Source organism: Microtus ochrogaster, chromosome 4 (assembly GCF_000317375.1).
Source record: "Microtus ochrogaster isolate Prairie Vole_2 chromosome 4, MicOch1.0, whole genome shotgun sequence".
NCBI classification, from domain to species: Eukaryota; Metazoa; Chordata; class Mammalia; order Rodentia; family Cricetidae; genus Microtus; species Microtus ochrogaster.
The window spans coordinates 92,180,011-92,195,588 of record NC_022011.1 but is presented as its reverse complement, the minus strand read 5'-3'; the positions used below and the strand labels follow the sequence as shown (position 1 = coordinate 92,195,588).

Here is a 15,578-nt window from a genome sequence, read left to right as displayed (position 1 = left end):
AGAGAGAGAGAGAGAGAGAGAGAGAGAGAGAGAGAAAGAGAGAGAATGTCAATCCATACTATAAATCTGTAAAGTCTTTACCAGCGTGGTCTACAAGAGCTAGTTCTAGGACAGCTAGAGCTCTTATACAAACAAACCCAGTCTTGAAAAACCAAAAAAAAAAAAAAAAAAAAAGAAGAAGAAGAAAAATAAGTAGATTCATTATAATGCACAGCACTCTATCCTATACTCTGTCTGCTGATTTGAATGTTACTAAGTGTTGAAATCCAGGCCTTCTTTGTAAATGCTGAGCGTGTACTTTAATGCACTGAGCCATTTAAATCCCAGCCCAACAGAACTTCTCTTTTCACTTTTTATTTAAAGAAAAAAACAGGATGTTCTCACAATGTTGCCTAGGCCTGCCTCAGATCTGCAGTCCTTTTGCCTCAGCTTCCCTAATAGGCTTGGTTATAGGTGTTTACCACCATGCCCAGCTTCTTCTTTTTTCTTCTTCTTCTGTAGACCAGGCTGGACTGGAACTCACAGAGATCTGCCCGCCTTTGTCTCTGAGTGCTGTGATTAAAGGTGTGTGCCACCAGGCCCAGTTCCCATTTCTTTTTAGACATACTTTTATTTTCTTCCTCCCAGCTTTTTCCTAATCTTTCATCATTTTGTGGTATCTTGCTTTTCAGTGATCGTTGTGTGTAGGGAAGGTTATTGAACACTGAATATAATGTTCCATGCATAAAAAAAGAGAAACAAGAAATGAGAAAAACAGCTGTGCATGTCTAAAATATACTTCAGATCATTAACTTATATTCATTTTTATTTTTTGTTTTTTTTGAGATAGTCTTCTTGGTTATTTAGTCCTAGCTGGACTTGATATGGTCCAGGCTGTGTCTCCTGTTTCTGCCTCACTAATATTGATTGCCTCTAGCAATTATCTTTGGCTATTGAATTTGGCAGGGATGAAGTTTGGATATAGAAGATATCCTAAGTAATGAGAGAAGATTCTTAGATAATGAGGTAGTTCTTACTATTACCTTCTTGACAATGTATTTTCTTTCTCATTCCACTTTGGCTAAAAACTAGATCAAACAAATGTTATAATGCCTGTATGGTCTTTGAGTACAATAGACTAAATAAATGAGGGTCTTCAAAACAGTAGTATAAATACCAGGTGTTAGATCGTGGCTAATGACCAGGAATGTTGGGCTACATAGATAAGAAGTGTGATGATGGGTGACGGCTGTTCTGTCAGACATAGAGTGAATAAACCCGAATAAACCAAACCTTGGTGACCTTCCACTTCACATCTATAAAACGGCAGGATTCTGTCCATAGTGGTGCTTTGGAAGGGAAAGGTAGTAGCTGAGCAGTGGTGGCACATGCCTTTAATGCCTTTAATTCCGGCACTTGGGCAGAAGCAGGTGGATTTCTGTGAGTTCAAGGCCAATCTGGTCTACAGAGTACATTCCAGGACAGCCAGGGCTGTCACAAAGAGAAACCCTGTCTTGAAAAACCAAAACCAAAAAATAAGCTGAGAGCATTGTCTCACTGGCAGAGCACACACTTGAAAAGAGAGAGAAAGAAAGACAGAGTAATGAGTTCAAAGTGTATTTCATTTAGCAGATGCTCCATTGGTTGCCATTACTGGGCAGTGGTGAGCTATTATTATTGAGACAGGGCTTCTTTTTTATGATTTATTTAACTTTATTTTATGTGCATTGGTGTGAATGTGTCAGATCTTGTGGAACTGCATTTTCAGACAGTTGTGAGCTGCCACGTGGGTGCTGGGAATTGAACCCGGGTCCTCTGAAAGAGCAGTTAGTGTTCTTAACTGCTGAGCCATCTCTCCAGCCCCAACAGGGCTTCTCTGTGTAACAGTTATGGCTGTCCTGGGACTCACTTTGTAGACCAGGCTGGCCTCAAACTCCCCCACTGAGATCCACCTGCCTCTGCCTTCTGAGTACTGGGATTACAGGTGTGTGCCTCCACCACCAGACAATAGTTTATTCTTAATGAGTTTATACTATATGCCAGACAATTTTAGACATTTATGTTACCAGACTTGTCTGTAATCGTGGTACTTTGTAGACTGAAGCAGTAGGATTACTTGAAGTTCAAGGCCACCTTGGGCTATATAGTGAGTTTCAAGCCAGTAGGAACAATATAGTAAGGTCTGGCTAAAAACCAAAAATGACTTTTATGTGTATTTTTATTCTTCCAACAGATTTGTCTGTGATGAGGGCGATGTGTGCCCATGCAAAGGCTAGAGAAGGATATTCAGGATTCTGTCGAGCACTCTGTGGTTTATGTCTTTCAGCCTGGAGCTGGGCTGGTAACCAGCAAACTCTAGTGATCTTATTGGCTCTGTCCTACCCATAGGCCTGCATATGACCATGTCTGGCTTTTTATATAGGTGCTGGTATCTGAATTCAGGTTCTCACGTTTGAGCAGCAAGTGAGCTGTTACCCCTTGAGCCATCTCTCCAATGAGAGATAGTTGGTTCCATTTTATTGTTAAGGAAAGATGTTTGGAAATTACATAATTTGGCCAAGGGCACATGGAGGTGCTGGAATACTTACGTAGGAGTAGCTGGAAGACAGCAGTTTGACTGCAGTCTCTTTTTTTTTTTTGCCCTTGTATTACCGTTATAGATTATGGAAGCTTATGAAGATTAATTTTGCAGCAGCCAGTAGGAACACGCACCTATTATCCAGCACTCAGGAAGCAGAGGCAGGGGCATCTCTATGAGTTCAAGGCCAGCGTGTGTACACATAGAATTCCAGAACAGCCATGGCTACATAGTGAGACCCTGTCTAAAAAATAAAAGTAAAAACTAAATAAGAAATAGCGTCAGCAGGACGTCTTAGGGGCAGAAGTGCTTGCTGCTAAGCTTCCTGACCTATGTTATCATGATCCCCTAAGGAGAGGATGGATCCCTACAGATTGTCCTCCCACCTGAACATGAGTGCTGTGGTACATGTGTGCCTGTGCACATGTACAAGCATAGATACACGCAGATACATTTTAAAACAGAAAGAGAACCCTTTTAATTCATCATCTTGGCTTAGTAATTAGTGAATAAATAATACCAGTCTTACCAGGTGGTAATATGCCAGCATTCCCATCACCGAAAAGGTAGAGGGATTTTGAGTTTGAGGTAAGCAAATGGTCCAATGAGACCTTGTCTCAAGCAAAACAAAGCAACCTCCCCACCGAAGAAAAAAAACAAACCCAACAACAAACAATACCCCTCCCTAACCTTAAATGAATTCAAAGAAAAATTCTAGTAATGTTTTATTTAGGTCAAATAAAAAAGCCAGGTAGTTTTGAGTTCACAAAGAAATAGCATTCTCTTAATTATTTTAACGATATTTTTTTATCTATTCTAAACTCTTTGTTTGTTTGTGGATCCTGCCTGACACCCCGGGCAAAGCCCACATTATTTTGATGGAAAGACAGGTTTTCCCCAACAGCTCCGTGCATTCTGCTTCCTTTTGGTTAGAGCAAAAGAGGCTAACAAGCTGTGAACAAGCCTAAGCGTTTATTTTTCCTCATTAGCTTTAATGCAATTAAATCAAAACAATGAAATTGAGAGTTTGCCTCGGATATTTCCTACCATTCCAATCAACACACAGCCCTGTTTCTGGGATTTCTCTTTCCTACCCTCCTGGCTTCCTTTGGGAAAATGCTTTGGGGAAGAAAGCAACAAACCAAACAGCAGCAGGCAAATAAAGTAAGCTCTCTTCTGTTTTCCCACCCTGCTAGGTAGGGAAAGGGAGCAAGACCCTCATCAAAGAGAACTGAGGCTTAGGCGTGCCGCTCTAAAAAGCTTTGTTATTTAGCACCTCCCACCTCCCCGCCGAGCTCTGCAGTAATTCCTCAGAGACTGTATAGTCTCTGCTTTAAATATAAATATATATATAATATATATATAAAACTTCCTCGTCTTTCTCTCCTCTTTTTTTTTCAATTTCCTATAATAAAGTTTCCTATTGGATAAGGTCAGCTCCCTGATTTATGCCTGGCTCCTATTGGAAGCTCACAGGGGCTGACATCACTTAGGAAAGCTAGGGTAGGGCTGCCAGATCGGTTTGTCACCACCCAGGCTTCCTTGCCTCTGGCTGGGTGTAACTTCCATTTTAGGTGTTGGATCTGAGGGAGAGAGAGAGAGAGAGAGAGAGAGAGAGAGAGAGAGAGAGGAAGGAAGAGAGGAGAGGGGGAGAAAGAGAGAGAGAAGGGGGGTCGAGCAGAAGGAAGGGAGGGAGAGACAGAGACAGACACGGAGGGAGAGGGAAAGAGGCAGGAAAGATCCTGAACCGAGGAAGAGGAAGCGGTGGCGAACCTCGTTGGATTTTCTTTCTCAGCACACTGCTGAAGCTTTGGGTTTGTTCTTAAAGGATCGGCTTTAGAAGTCTGAGGTGTGTGCTCTTTTCATTTTTTTTTTCTTTTCTAAAAATGTGTGTATGACCAGTTGGGGAAAGGCTAACCCAACTGGAATTTTTGTCTTAATGGTAACTGGGGGGAATTTAAAAAAGGCAAGAGAGCCTGTTAATGCTGACGGTGAATTTCTTATCAATTATGTTTTTCTACTTTTAATAGTTTGGACGTATTTTGGTATTTATATTAAGGCAAAGGTAAATGTACTAGGTGTAATACCGGAAGCTGGTTGGAACCAGAAGTAGAAGTTGTGTAGATTACATTTTTGTATGTATTTTTATTTTTCTGGGTTAAGCTAACATACTTCTGTTTTCATAACTCAAAAAGTTAGTTTTTGGCATGTTGTGTGTGGGTTGTGAAAAGGATTTGTCCTGGTCGGGAGAGTTGTACAGATGGCTCTTACCATGTTTAAAAACTTCCAGCCCCCTCACCTTCAAATCTGTGGCAGTGGAAAGTTGCAGGGAGCTTTAGAGCTTAAATAGTATTGTTGTTTCCTCCTGAGAGTTTGAACGGCCGGGATGGTTGCAGCTCTGCTGTTCCTGGGTGGATCCCTTACTTCTCCAGGTGTGGTGGATGGGAGCCTCGCCTGTTTGAAGGAGCCTCTTTGCTTTGCCTTGGAAAACAAGTGGATCTCTGTTAACTGAATTGCCACAGCTTTTTTTTTTTTTTAAACTCAAAGTTACTTTGGATGGCAGAGATTTGTGAAGGTGTTGTATGTTAAACCTGCAAATATGATAATGGTGCTTTCCGGGGTAAGGAATTGTAATCGTGCTTTCTGTTGGCCGTAGCAAAGTGGCAGAACACCTGAAAGTCTTCAGCCCTTTCGGTTTCTGAGAGGGCCCTAGGTTGTGAAGGGTTGGGCGAACAGAAACCACTTAATGAAAACGTGAATTTGCAAAACCCACTTGAGAAAGCACAAAGGGAATTTCATTTTTAAGCAACTGGAAAGGTGCTTTTTAAAGTTGTCTTTTGTTTGTGTGTTTGCTTGGCTAACTTAGCAGTAAGTTAGAGCACTGTTAAAGGCCTGTGACTCTGCTTCACGCTTTAGGATTGGTCTTCTGATTTGCTTGGTTTTGCTTTTTGCACATACATTCTTGCAAATGTACTGATCCCAGATAATTATATAGCCAACTCATCAGTAGCTGCAAAATAGGGTACTCTTCTTTTAAAATGGGAATCAGTATGGGAATTAGGGCTGGAACAGATATTGCTCTAATTGTAGTAAGATGGGTCTTAATGTGTAAGCTGCTCATTACCTTTAAATTGTTATGAATCTTTTATTTTCTGATTTCGTAGTCCCTGCCCCCATTCTTTTTAGACTGGAACACTTCCTTGAGTTTTTTTCTTCTGTGAAGACATTCCTTGCAAGATGATTTTATCCTTGTGAGGTTGTGGCTTCTGGAGGAAACAACTTTTGTTCCTCTCTCCCTTTCCATATCGTCTGGGCGAGGGTTACAGGAAAGAATTTGATGTCTGCGCCTCAGAATAAAGAGAAGTAGTTGGAAAAAAAGAAAAAAGACAACGTGTACAGTCAGTTGGGCTATAGTTCTCATTTCTAGTTTTTTTCAATTTTCCTTTGAAATTCTTTCTCTTTGGAGGTTTCTTGGTGGGTCTGTGGAAGGTTGGTCTGGTGCTGCCAGAGTGTCGGTTTCTCGCTCAGCCCTTAGGGGGAGGGATGAGCGTCTGAAGGAGGAGTACAAAGGCAGTTTGAAAATCGGTTCTGGATGACTGCTGGTGATCCAGGTCTGGGGTCCGGCTCCGAAACTGGGCTTTGTGTAGCTGGGCTGAACAGCGCCGGGGTCCAGGACTATTGTTACAAACTAAGCTGTTGTTTGGCCTGCAGTGAAGTCTAGAGCGTCTTGAGGTGTTAAGATGGAAGATTATTGTCTTTTACTTCACCTCTGTTGGTTCTTTCAGGAATCATAGGAAAGGGTACAGATAAGTAATCTTTTATTTTGCTATTATTACTATTTGCTGTGCTTTTTATATTGATTTTGGGTGAAAATGATGACAGATAAGTATGCATTGTACAGATTTCTCTCCTTGTCTGCTTTTTATATAAATTGCTTAGTGTCTTTGTTAGGTGAGTGAGGTGGTGGTCTGTTTCAGGTGTGTGGGGGCTCATGGCTGGTTAGAGCTCTAGCGCCTTTTTGAGGACTCTGGCACGGACACGTTCTGTGCTGCTCTAAAATAGAAGGAAAGCTTCCCAGCCTTAGGTTTATTAAATAGTTGGCTTCTTAGGGATGGAGGAGACAGGATTCAGCTAGGATCACTATTGCACTAGCGAAATATTTAGCTCAGTATGATTCCTTTTTCTGTTATGGTAGGTGCTGGTCCCTGTTAGTGCCTCTAGGTTCTCTTGTCCCCCACCCTCTCTCATTGTTTTATTTTATTGTGTGCTAAGCGTTTTGCATAGACTATCTACCTAATTTTTAATAACCATTTTTTGAAAAGGAATTTGGTATTCGGAAGCTGAGATTTTCTGAATATCTCACTATCTAAATGGATTATCCTGGCCTGATTGACCACAAAGTCAATGGATTTAACCAGAGATACACTGCCATTACCCGGAGAGAATGGACATAATAGCTGGAACTAAAAGGAAGCCTTGCTATAGGAGGAGTGCTTTAGTCCTTACCTGAAGAGACGAAATTGGAGTAGTGTGTGTAAAAGACCAGTGTCCTTAGTGCGGGTGGAGCTGGATGTGCTGTGCAGGGACCGTGTGAACTCTGACCAAGCTGGGGCTAGAACTTGGCCGCTCACACAGGCCAGGCAAGGGCCCTGCCCCTGAGCTCATCACCAGACCTCTTATATTCATTAGTTATTTTGAGACAGTTCTGGTTGTTCCTGAACTCTCTGCAGGCTTGACCTTAGAGGCCTGCCCGCCTCTGCCCCAGTGCTGGGACTAAAGGTGCGTACCACCACTGCTGTCAGCTTTATTCATTTTTAACTTCTGGAAATTGGCTTCCACCTTCATTTGCTCATTAGTGAAATTTCAGAGAGCCCTTTGGATTGAATGATACCACCTTCCAGTGACAGGCTTGTAGGAGGTAGTTCTAATAAATGTATTATCATGTATCTAATAAATACATCAGTCTGTATTAAAGATTATGTCTTGTCTCTATCCCCGCATCACCTATCTCAGTGTCCACTGACTGAGGTGCTCAGTTAGTCTTCTCTAGTTAAGGAACTTGATGGGACTGAGAAGGCTCCAGGTGAGACTGGGAGATAAACAACATGAATTAGATTCCCATGTAATTTTGACATTTTGACTAGCCTGTTAGTTTAGATCTTTTTTTTTTATTAATTTACTTTTTTTGTTTACATTTATTTCCTTGTGGGAGTCGGGGAGGGGCCTGCACCTGTTCCAGCTAAGTTGACAGGTGTGGAAGTCACAGAGAGTCTGGTTTTTCCTATGTGTGGATTCTCGGGATTGAACTCCAGTCCTTACAGTTGGTGGTACGTGCCTTTATCCACTGAGACATTTCACCAACCCTATCTTTGGGAATCTCATTTGGCTGATGTTGGCCCAAACTTGAGAACGTAGTGAGGTCCCACCTTGTGTTTGTGATTCCTTCTGACCCTTCTGCCTCTTCTTTATGTTGCTGGTACTGTGGGCATGTGTCATCACAGCTAGCTTCAGAACAAAGTTTCTGGAAATAATGGAAGATTCTAAGGTTTGGCTTTTCTTGGCAATCAGTCTAAAGAACAGTGTAAGAGGTAAGGTGCCTTTTGTAGCTTAGGCAGCTGTTGCTGGGGAAAAACGTGGGCATCAGCGAGGACCTGATCAGTCCTGCTTGGATCACTGGTTTTTATACCACTACTAACAAAAACATGAAGAGCTTGGGATGATAATTCTAGACATGAGTGCTTCAAAGAAAATGTGTTTGGCAACATTTTCTCCTTCCTCCAGATCTCATTTTGAGACAGGGACTCTTCCTCCCAAGTGCTGGAATTATAGGAGTAATCTACCATACCTGGCCTGATACCAATTGTTTTTGTTTGTTATTTTATTTTTTTTTTTTTTGAGATAGGATTTCTTGTAGTTTAGGTGCCTGTCCTGGCCTTGAACTCAGAGACCCACCAGCCTCTGCCTCTGGGATTAAAGCCTTTAAAGGTGTGTGCTGGCACCGCCCAGCTAAGTTTTTTGTTGTAGATTGAGTGTGTGTGTGTGTGTGTGTGTGTGCGCGCGCGCGCACACGCGCACAGGATAACACGCAATGGTAGTGTTCTCCTGCCTCAGTGTCACTTTGTGTTGGGGTCACACTTGGCAGCCATTGTTAGTATTATGATTACTATTATTAATCACCCTTTCAGCCATGGAACTATATTAGAATTTAAACTGAAATTCTGGCAATTGGAGAGATGGCTCAGTGGGTAAGAGCATTTGTTGTTCTTTCAAAGACTGAGTTGGATTCCCAATGCCCAAGAGAAGCAGTTGTCAATCAACTGCCTGTAACTCTAGTTATGGAAACCATCTTGTGGCTTCTGTGAGCACTTGCGAAGTTGTGACATATACCCACATAGATGCACACACCTAAGTAAAGGTAAAGACATCTTTTTTTTCAGGGTTGTAGTAAGAGGAAACTTAGTATGAATGAGCCATAGGTAATCAGGATATGGAAAAACTACAAATATTCCTTTGTATTTGCTCAGAAAAGGGATTAAAATAAGGGTTTATAAAAACAAAAATTAAATATCTTTTGGGGGCTAGAGAGATGGCTTAACAATTAGTAGCACTGACTGATCTTCTAGAGAACCCAGGTTCCATTCCCAGTATCCATATGGTGGCTCATAACCTTCTGTAGCTCCAGTTTCAGAGGAGTGTGAGACCTTCTTTTGACCTCTGTGGGCACTAGGCCTACGTAGTCTACATACATACATTGAGGCAAAACACCCATACACGTAAGATAAAAATAAACAATCCTAGCTACATGAAGTTGAAATAGGAATTGATTGGCCTCCAAGATTGCCAATAGAGGAGCATGGATGAAGGGAGAACACTGTCCTGCTTGGGTTTTAAAAGGGGAAAACTAAAGTAGGAGTGTTTTGTATATAGTTGTGTAATTATTTTAATCATTTTTTAAAAAATATTTATTTATTATATACACAATATTCTGTCTGAGTGTATGCCTGCAGGCCAGAAGAGGGCACCAGACCTCATCACAGATGGTTGTGAGCCACCATATGGTTGCTGGGAATTGAACTCAGGACCTTTGGAAAAGCAGGCAATGCTCTTAACCACTGAGCCATCTCTCCAGCCCCTTTAATCATTTTTTTGAGACAGAGTCTCAAGTAGCCCAGTCTGGCCTTGACCTTGCTTAGGACTTGTGCACGCTGGGCAAGTGCTCTGTCAGTTGAGCTACATCCCTAGTCTTTTTTCTTTTCTATTCTTTATTTCTTTATTCCTTTATTTTTTTTTTTCCTTTGATAGGGTCTCTGGTTTGGAGCTGTCCTGGAACTTGCTATATAGGCCAGGCAGGCCCCAAACTCAGAGAGGTCCTCTTGTCTCTGCCTTTGTGTTGGGATTAATGACAAGCACCACTACCACCGCATCCTACACCTAGACCACATCTAGTCTTAAAGAGTTTTTCTTCAAGTATTCTGTGATGACCAGTGGTAGGTAATTTGGTTAATGTTTTCATAAGTCTCATACAATGAGGAAAGTGGTGTTTAAAGTTTTTATTTTAAATATGCAGAATTTTTCCTGGGTAGTGGTGGTGGCGCACGCCTTTAATCCCAGCTCTCGGGAGGCAGAGACAGGCAGACATCTGAGTTCGAGGCCAGCCTGGTCTACAGAGCCAGTTCAGGACAGCCAGGTCACTGCATAGAAAAATCCTGTCAGGGGAGGGGTGGGAGGAGGCATTTTATTTTGTAGTAGGCAGCAACTTTGGAGAGCTGTGGGGTTTGTCTCTTCCTAAGGAAGGTGTTGATGGGGGAGACAAAACAGGTAGCACTGCTTGAATGTTTTCATAATTTCATCAAAGACTTTAGAAAAAAATAAGTTACTCCCTTTGTGTCTAGCAGAAACAGAACTTTGTGTAAATGTAATTTAATCGGAATGGACTGAGACAGCTTGGGTTTATTATCATCAACTCTTGAACCAGATTTCCGTTTGAAGCCGCCCTCAGATTTGCTAAGAGCCTCCTCTCTGCCTCCTCAGTTTCTTGGTATGTACTACCATACCTCTCTTTTTCTTTTTACATGCCATTTTGAGCCAGATTCTTCACCTCAAAAGCCTTCCAGCCAGAAGTTGCTAAGCTACTGTCAGGTTATAAATGCTTGTACAGCCGGGCGATGGTGGCGCACGCCTTTAATCCCAGCACTCTGGAGGCAGAGGCAGGTGGATCTCTGTGAGTTCGAGACCAGCCTGGTCTACAAGAGCTAGTTCCAGGACAGGCTCCAAAGCCACAGAGAAACCCTGTCTCGAAAAACAAACAAACAAAAAAAAATAAATGCTTGTACAGAAATGAAGGCAGGGTTTTGCTATCTTTTTTACTGAAGTGAGCTCCCTCTTGGGAAACATCCCACTTGCAGCCCGTATTTATGGACATTTGAAAAACTATACCATATAGAAATTTTGATTTCATGAGTGCTTCCTGTGAAAAGTTGGCTCTTTCCTGAGGAAAAGTCTGGCTGGGCTTGGGATGTATGCATTTCTTAGACAAAGCCCTGTTTGGAAGGAAACTTGTAAGTTTTCTTCTCTCCACCGAAGCCCTCACCTTTCAGAGACAGGGCCTTGCTGTGTAGTTTCTTCTATCATGTAACCCATGCAACCAGGGTTCTGATAGTGTTTATTTGGTACTCTTTAGCCTCTGTGATGGCTGGTTACCCAAATTCCTCGACTTCTAGCCGTTTCTCCTGGTTCTTCCCCTGGTGTTCGCTTTCAGGTTCTCTGCACCATATTCCTAAGCTAATGGTCTTCTCAAGATTTTGATTTTTGTCCTTAGTTAGTTGTATTGGTGCGAAAGACAAGTGTAGAATACTGCTTCTGGTTTACTTGCCTTAGATTGACATGAAGGTACCATCTAGGGAGTCAACTAGTGCCTGTCACTGCTGCCCCCAGGTTTCTCTGTGTAACCCTGTCTGTCCTGGAACTCTGTAGACCAGGCTGTCCTCGGATGTAGACCAGGCTGCCCTCGGACCCAAAGAGATCTATCTACTTCTGCCTCCCTAATTCTGGGACTAAAGGATTGGACACCACTCCCAGGTCCTTAGTTAGTTTTTATGCTTGACACTTTTTTTTTTAGATCTCATCTGTCTAATTAATTAATTACCCATTTTAGCCTAGCCAATAGTAGAGCAAAAGAAGTGTGCTTTCCCCAGAATAAATGACCATGTTTGTATGTGTGACCAATGTTGTTCTGTATTGGAGTGGAGAAGCATGTTTCTTACTGTAGAATGAAAAGGTACTTGTTTGAAGAAGCTTATATTTTAAGAGACCAAAATTTATTCTGATGTCTGAGGACATAGACATTGTTACAGAAAGTAGGTCGACTTTTCAGTACCTTTATCAAAGCAGCTGCAGTTCCCATCTCATGGCAATGAAGTCAGTCTGTTGAATGAAGTTGCTGTATATTCAGTCCACTTTCAAATAGAGGAGTCGATTTTAAAAGGGAAATTGATGCCAATCTGATTTCTTTCCTGCTTCTTTGTTGGGATGGGGGAACTGTAACCCTCTGCTGGTCCCTCCATGGCTGGCTTTGCAAACTAGGACACAGCTGGACCCTAGAGTGTTCACCCTGCTGCAGGACGGCCAAGGAGCAGGCATGGCTGTAGGTGTGTAGAAGCCCCCAAATCAGACATACCTGAGGATCACAGTTAGAAAAAATGTAGAGAACCTGGTATGCCACGTGCCACTAATCCTAGTATTTGGGCAGCTGAACAGGAAGATCTGGAGAGTGAGGCCAGCCTGTGCTACATAGTGGACCTTGCTAAAAAAATATGGATAAATAGAACTGGCTAGATGGCTGCCAAACTCGAAGACTTCTGCATGTGTGCCTCATGGCATAGGTTCCACACACATACATGCATATGCAAAATAATAATAATAAAAAGACCTAGTCAGGTGGTGCATGCTAGTTCAAGACTAACCTGAACACATGAGAAGTAGAGGGCTCAGGAATGAAGTTTTCCTTGGGTAGATAGTGAGTTTGAGGTTAGCATGGGGAACTTGAGACCCTGTCTCAAAAGGAACACAAATGCAACCAACTAAACAAAAAAGTATTAAAATAAAAACAAAATCAAGCTAACTTATTTTCTAAAGTTTAACTACCTGTAGTCCTTGAACATTGCAGGTGTGCACTTAAGGCTAATGTAGGAGAGGAGATGGGAACTAGCTGGGCTAAATATCAGCATTCTTTCCTAAAAGCAAATCAGAAAAGGCAAAATAGAACAGAAGAGAAAGAAAGACAGACAGACAGACAGACAACAAACCTAGGACTGAGGAGGTAGCTCAGTAGTAGAACATTTATCTGGTATAAACAAATCCCTGGGTTTGATCCCTAGCACACACAAAAATCTGCTGCATGTCATGCTCTAGTGTATAATATTATTATTATATACCAGATATACTTAATAAGTAATGAGCATATAAGTACATATGTTACAATCTGTTGAAAAAGTATAGTACGTAGTGTGTGTGTGTGTGTGTGTGTGTGTGTGTGTGTGTGTTGCTGCCATCTGTCCATCCGTTCGTCCGTCAGTCTGTCTATTTGAGACAGAGTTTTATGGATCCTAGGCTGGCCAATGAACTCCCTCCTGATCCTTTTGCCTCCACTTCTCAAATGCCTAGGATTATGTTTTACAAGACTAGAGACCAAAATGAGTGGTCATATAGGTGAGAGGGATAGAAAGGGCACATTGCCTAGACTGGTTGTTACCCCAGTCAGAAGAGAAGGTGGGGTTGAGTATGAGACCTGTCTGGGCTGGTGTGTACTGGCACAGGATCCTGTTTGGCACTATCACGTACAAAGGGAAATTACCTTTAGGTCCTAGAGACAACAGCTGTGACTAGTGTTTCCCTACTAACTTGAGGCAGCAGCAGGTCCAGCCTTTTTCTCCCAGTGAGAGTGATTTTCATAATAGTGATTTGTATGGGTTGATGATCCTTGTCTCGGAGAACCATAATACTAGTGCTGTTAGTTAGAATAAGTTTGTATGTATTTGTAGAGATTTTTTTTTCTTATCTACATAGTAGCCTAGGAAAAGGAGAAATTTAGCAAACATCTGCTACAGTTTCCTTTTGTCCACATTTGTTGGTTTTGCTTAGGTGTGTTAGACTTCACCTGCTGCTGCTTCTTATGCTCAGAGACAAGATCTTTCTACATAGCCCTGGAACTCACTGTGTAGACCAAGCTGGCCTGAAAACTAACCGAGATCTGCCTGTCTCTGCCAGGATTAAAGTTTGGGCTACCAAGCCTGGTTAGAAGTTCCTCCCTTCTTTAATGTTGGATTTGATGGTTTCTGGAATCCCCTCCCTAAGACTGGGGATCACAGTCACTTTATAAGCTACCATACCCATCCATTTTTTTTTTTTTTTTTTTTTTGCTTTTTCGAGACAGGGTTTCTCTGTGGTTTTGGAGCCAGTCCTGGAACTAGCTCTGTAGACCAGGCTGGTCTCGAACTCACAGAGATCCGCCTGTCTCTGCCTCCCGAGTGCTGGGATTAAAGGCGTGCGCCACCATCGCCTGGCACCCATCCATATTTTTATCTTGCATATCAGAGTTGATAATCCTTGTTAAGTAATCGTAGGACTCAATTTTCGCTTTCCAGATATGTAAATTTAATTTATTACGGACTATCAAAGCATATTCTGAACTACTCTGCTTGTTGATTTTGATGGGACTGAAAAAGAATAACCAACTATTTGGTGATTTGGTGTTTTTTTGGCAACTCTTATAGGAAAGTTAGATAATAGCCAATCACCAGACACCCTGTGTCTTGAATCACCCATACTTATTTTCCCTCTCACGATTTCTGACTTAGCAAATCTGTTATTTAGTTAAAGACATCTCTCCCTCTCCCCTGTGTGTATGTGGCTGTTCAAGATGACAGCATAGTTCAGGTTAGTCTTGGACTTTGAACAGTTTTCCTGCTTGAGCCTCCCTAGGCTGGGTTTACCCTGTCCTGGCTACTACACCCATCTTTCCCTTTCCTTTTGTTAGAGGCTTTAGTCCTGGTTCTTGCCGTGGCTACTCTTTCTTCTTCCCTCTATTTGTAATTATCTGGTTGTCCTCCTGTTACTTAATACCATCTTTGAGGGATGACCAAGAACTGCCTCCCGATTCCCATCTCCTACCTGTATCATTTTAGGTGGGCAGTACTCCAGGTAATCACACATTTCTGCAAGATTTTCAGGTTGCTTTAAGTAACTGGTTGATTCTTATTTCTCCAGAATGTGTAGATGGTGAAGGTTTATAATTGTCATGACTATCATGTAATGCTGTTCATGTTTTTTAACCAAGTCTTCACTTCAAGTATCTCATAGGAATACTTTTCTCCATAGCTCTTAAGGACATTTTGGTACTTTTTAAAAAAAATTTATTTATTTATTTTTATCTCAAACCAGAAGTTAAAGTGACTTGGCTTGGAAAAATGTCAGCAGTAGTGCTCGATGTCTGAGTTTCTGGTTATTCATCATCCGTTATCAAGTAGGCTGGGAATATCTAGGGGTCACCAATGCTTAAAAGATTTAGGACTTGGCCTTTTTGCAGTAGAATATGGAACCAGTCTTTGAGAATTTGTATAGATTTGTTTGCAGGAAATGAAAACATTGAAAATGTTCTGTCTGCAGTGTAAATAGGCATGTCCCCAGGGAGCAGCTCAGAGGTCTACAGACGGCTTGGCTGCTAAGTAAAATAGCATGTCTGTAATCCCAGCAATCCGACAGCATACTGTGAGACTTTGACTTAAGTTCTTGCTTTCACAGAGCTTCTAGGCCAATCCAAGATGCCTAGTGGGCAGCAAAGCAGGCCCAAGTGTAGCTTCTAACTTCTGCCCCTTCATCAAAGGAATGTTGTGGTTAGATTGGCAGGAACAGGCCACATGGTTTTCTACAGCTGTGAGAATCACTGTGTCACCTTTTTTTTTTTTTTTTTTTTTAGACAGGGTTTCTCTGTGGTGTCTGACTTGGTGGTCACATGGTATTGAGA

At 41.9% G+C, this 15,578-nt stretch overlaps 1 protein-coding gene across 7 annotated transcripts in view; it reads left to right on the top strand.

Annotated features, from left to right (window-relative positions):
- Window positions 1-4,243: 4,243 nt before the first annotated feature.
- Ctnnd1 (catenin delta 1) overlaps window positions 4,244-15,578 on the top strand; it is a 51,301-nt gene continuing 39,966 nt past the window's right edge. For all 7 annotated transcript variants that reach the window (XM_013355716.2, XM_013355719.2, XM_013355718.2 and 4 more), the window contains exon 1: window positions 4,244-4,406. The gene's annotated coding sequence lies outside the window, so the exon portion shown is untranslated. The remainder of the gene's footprint in view (window positions 4,407-15,578) is intronic.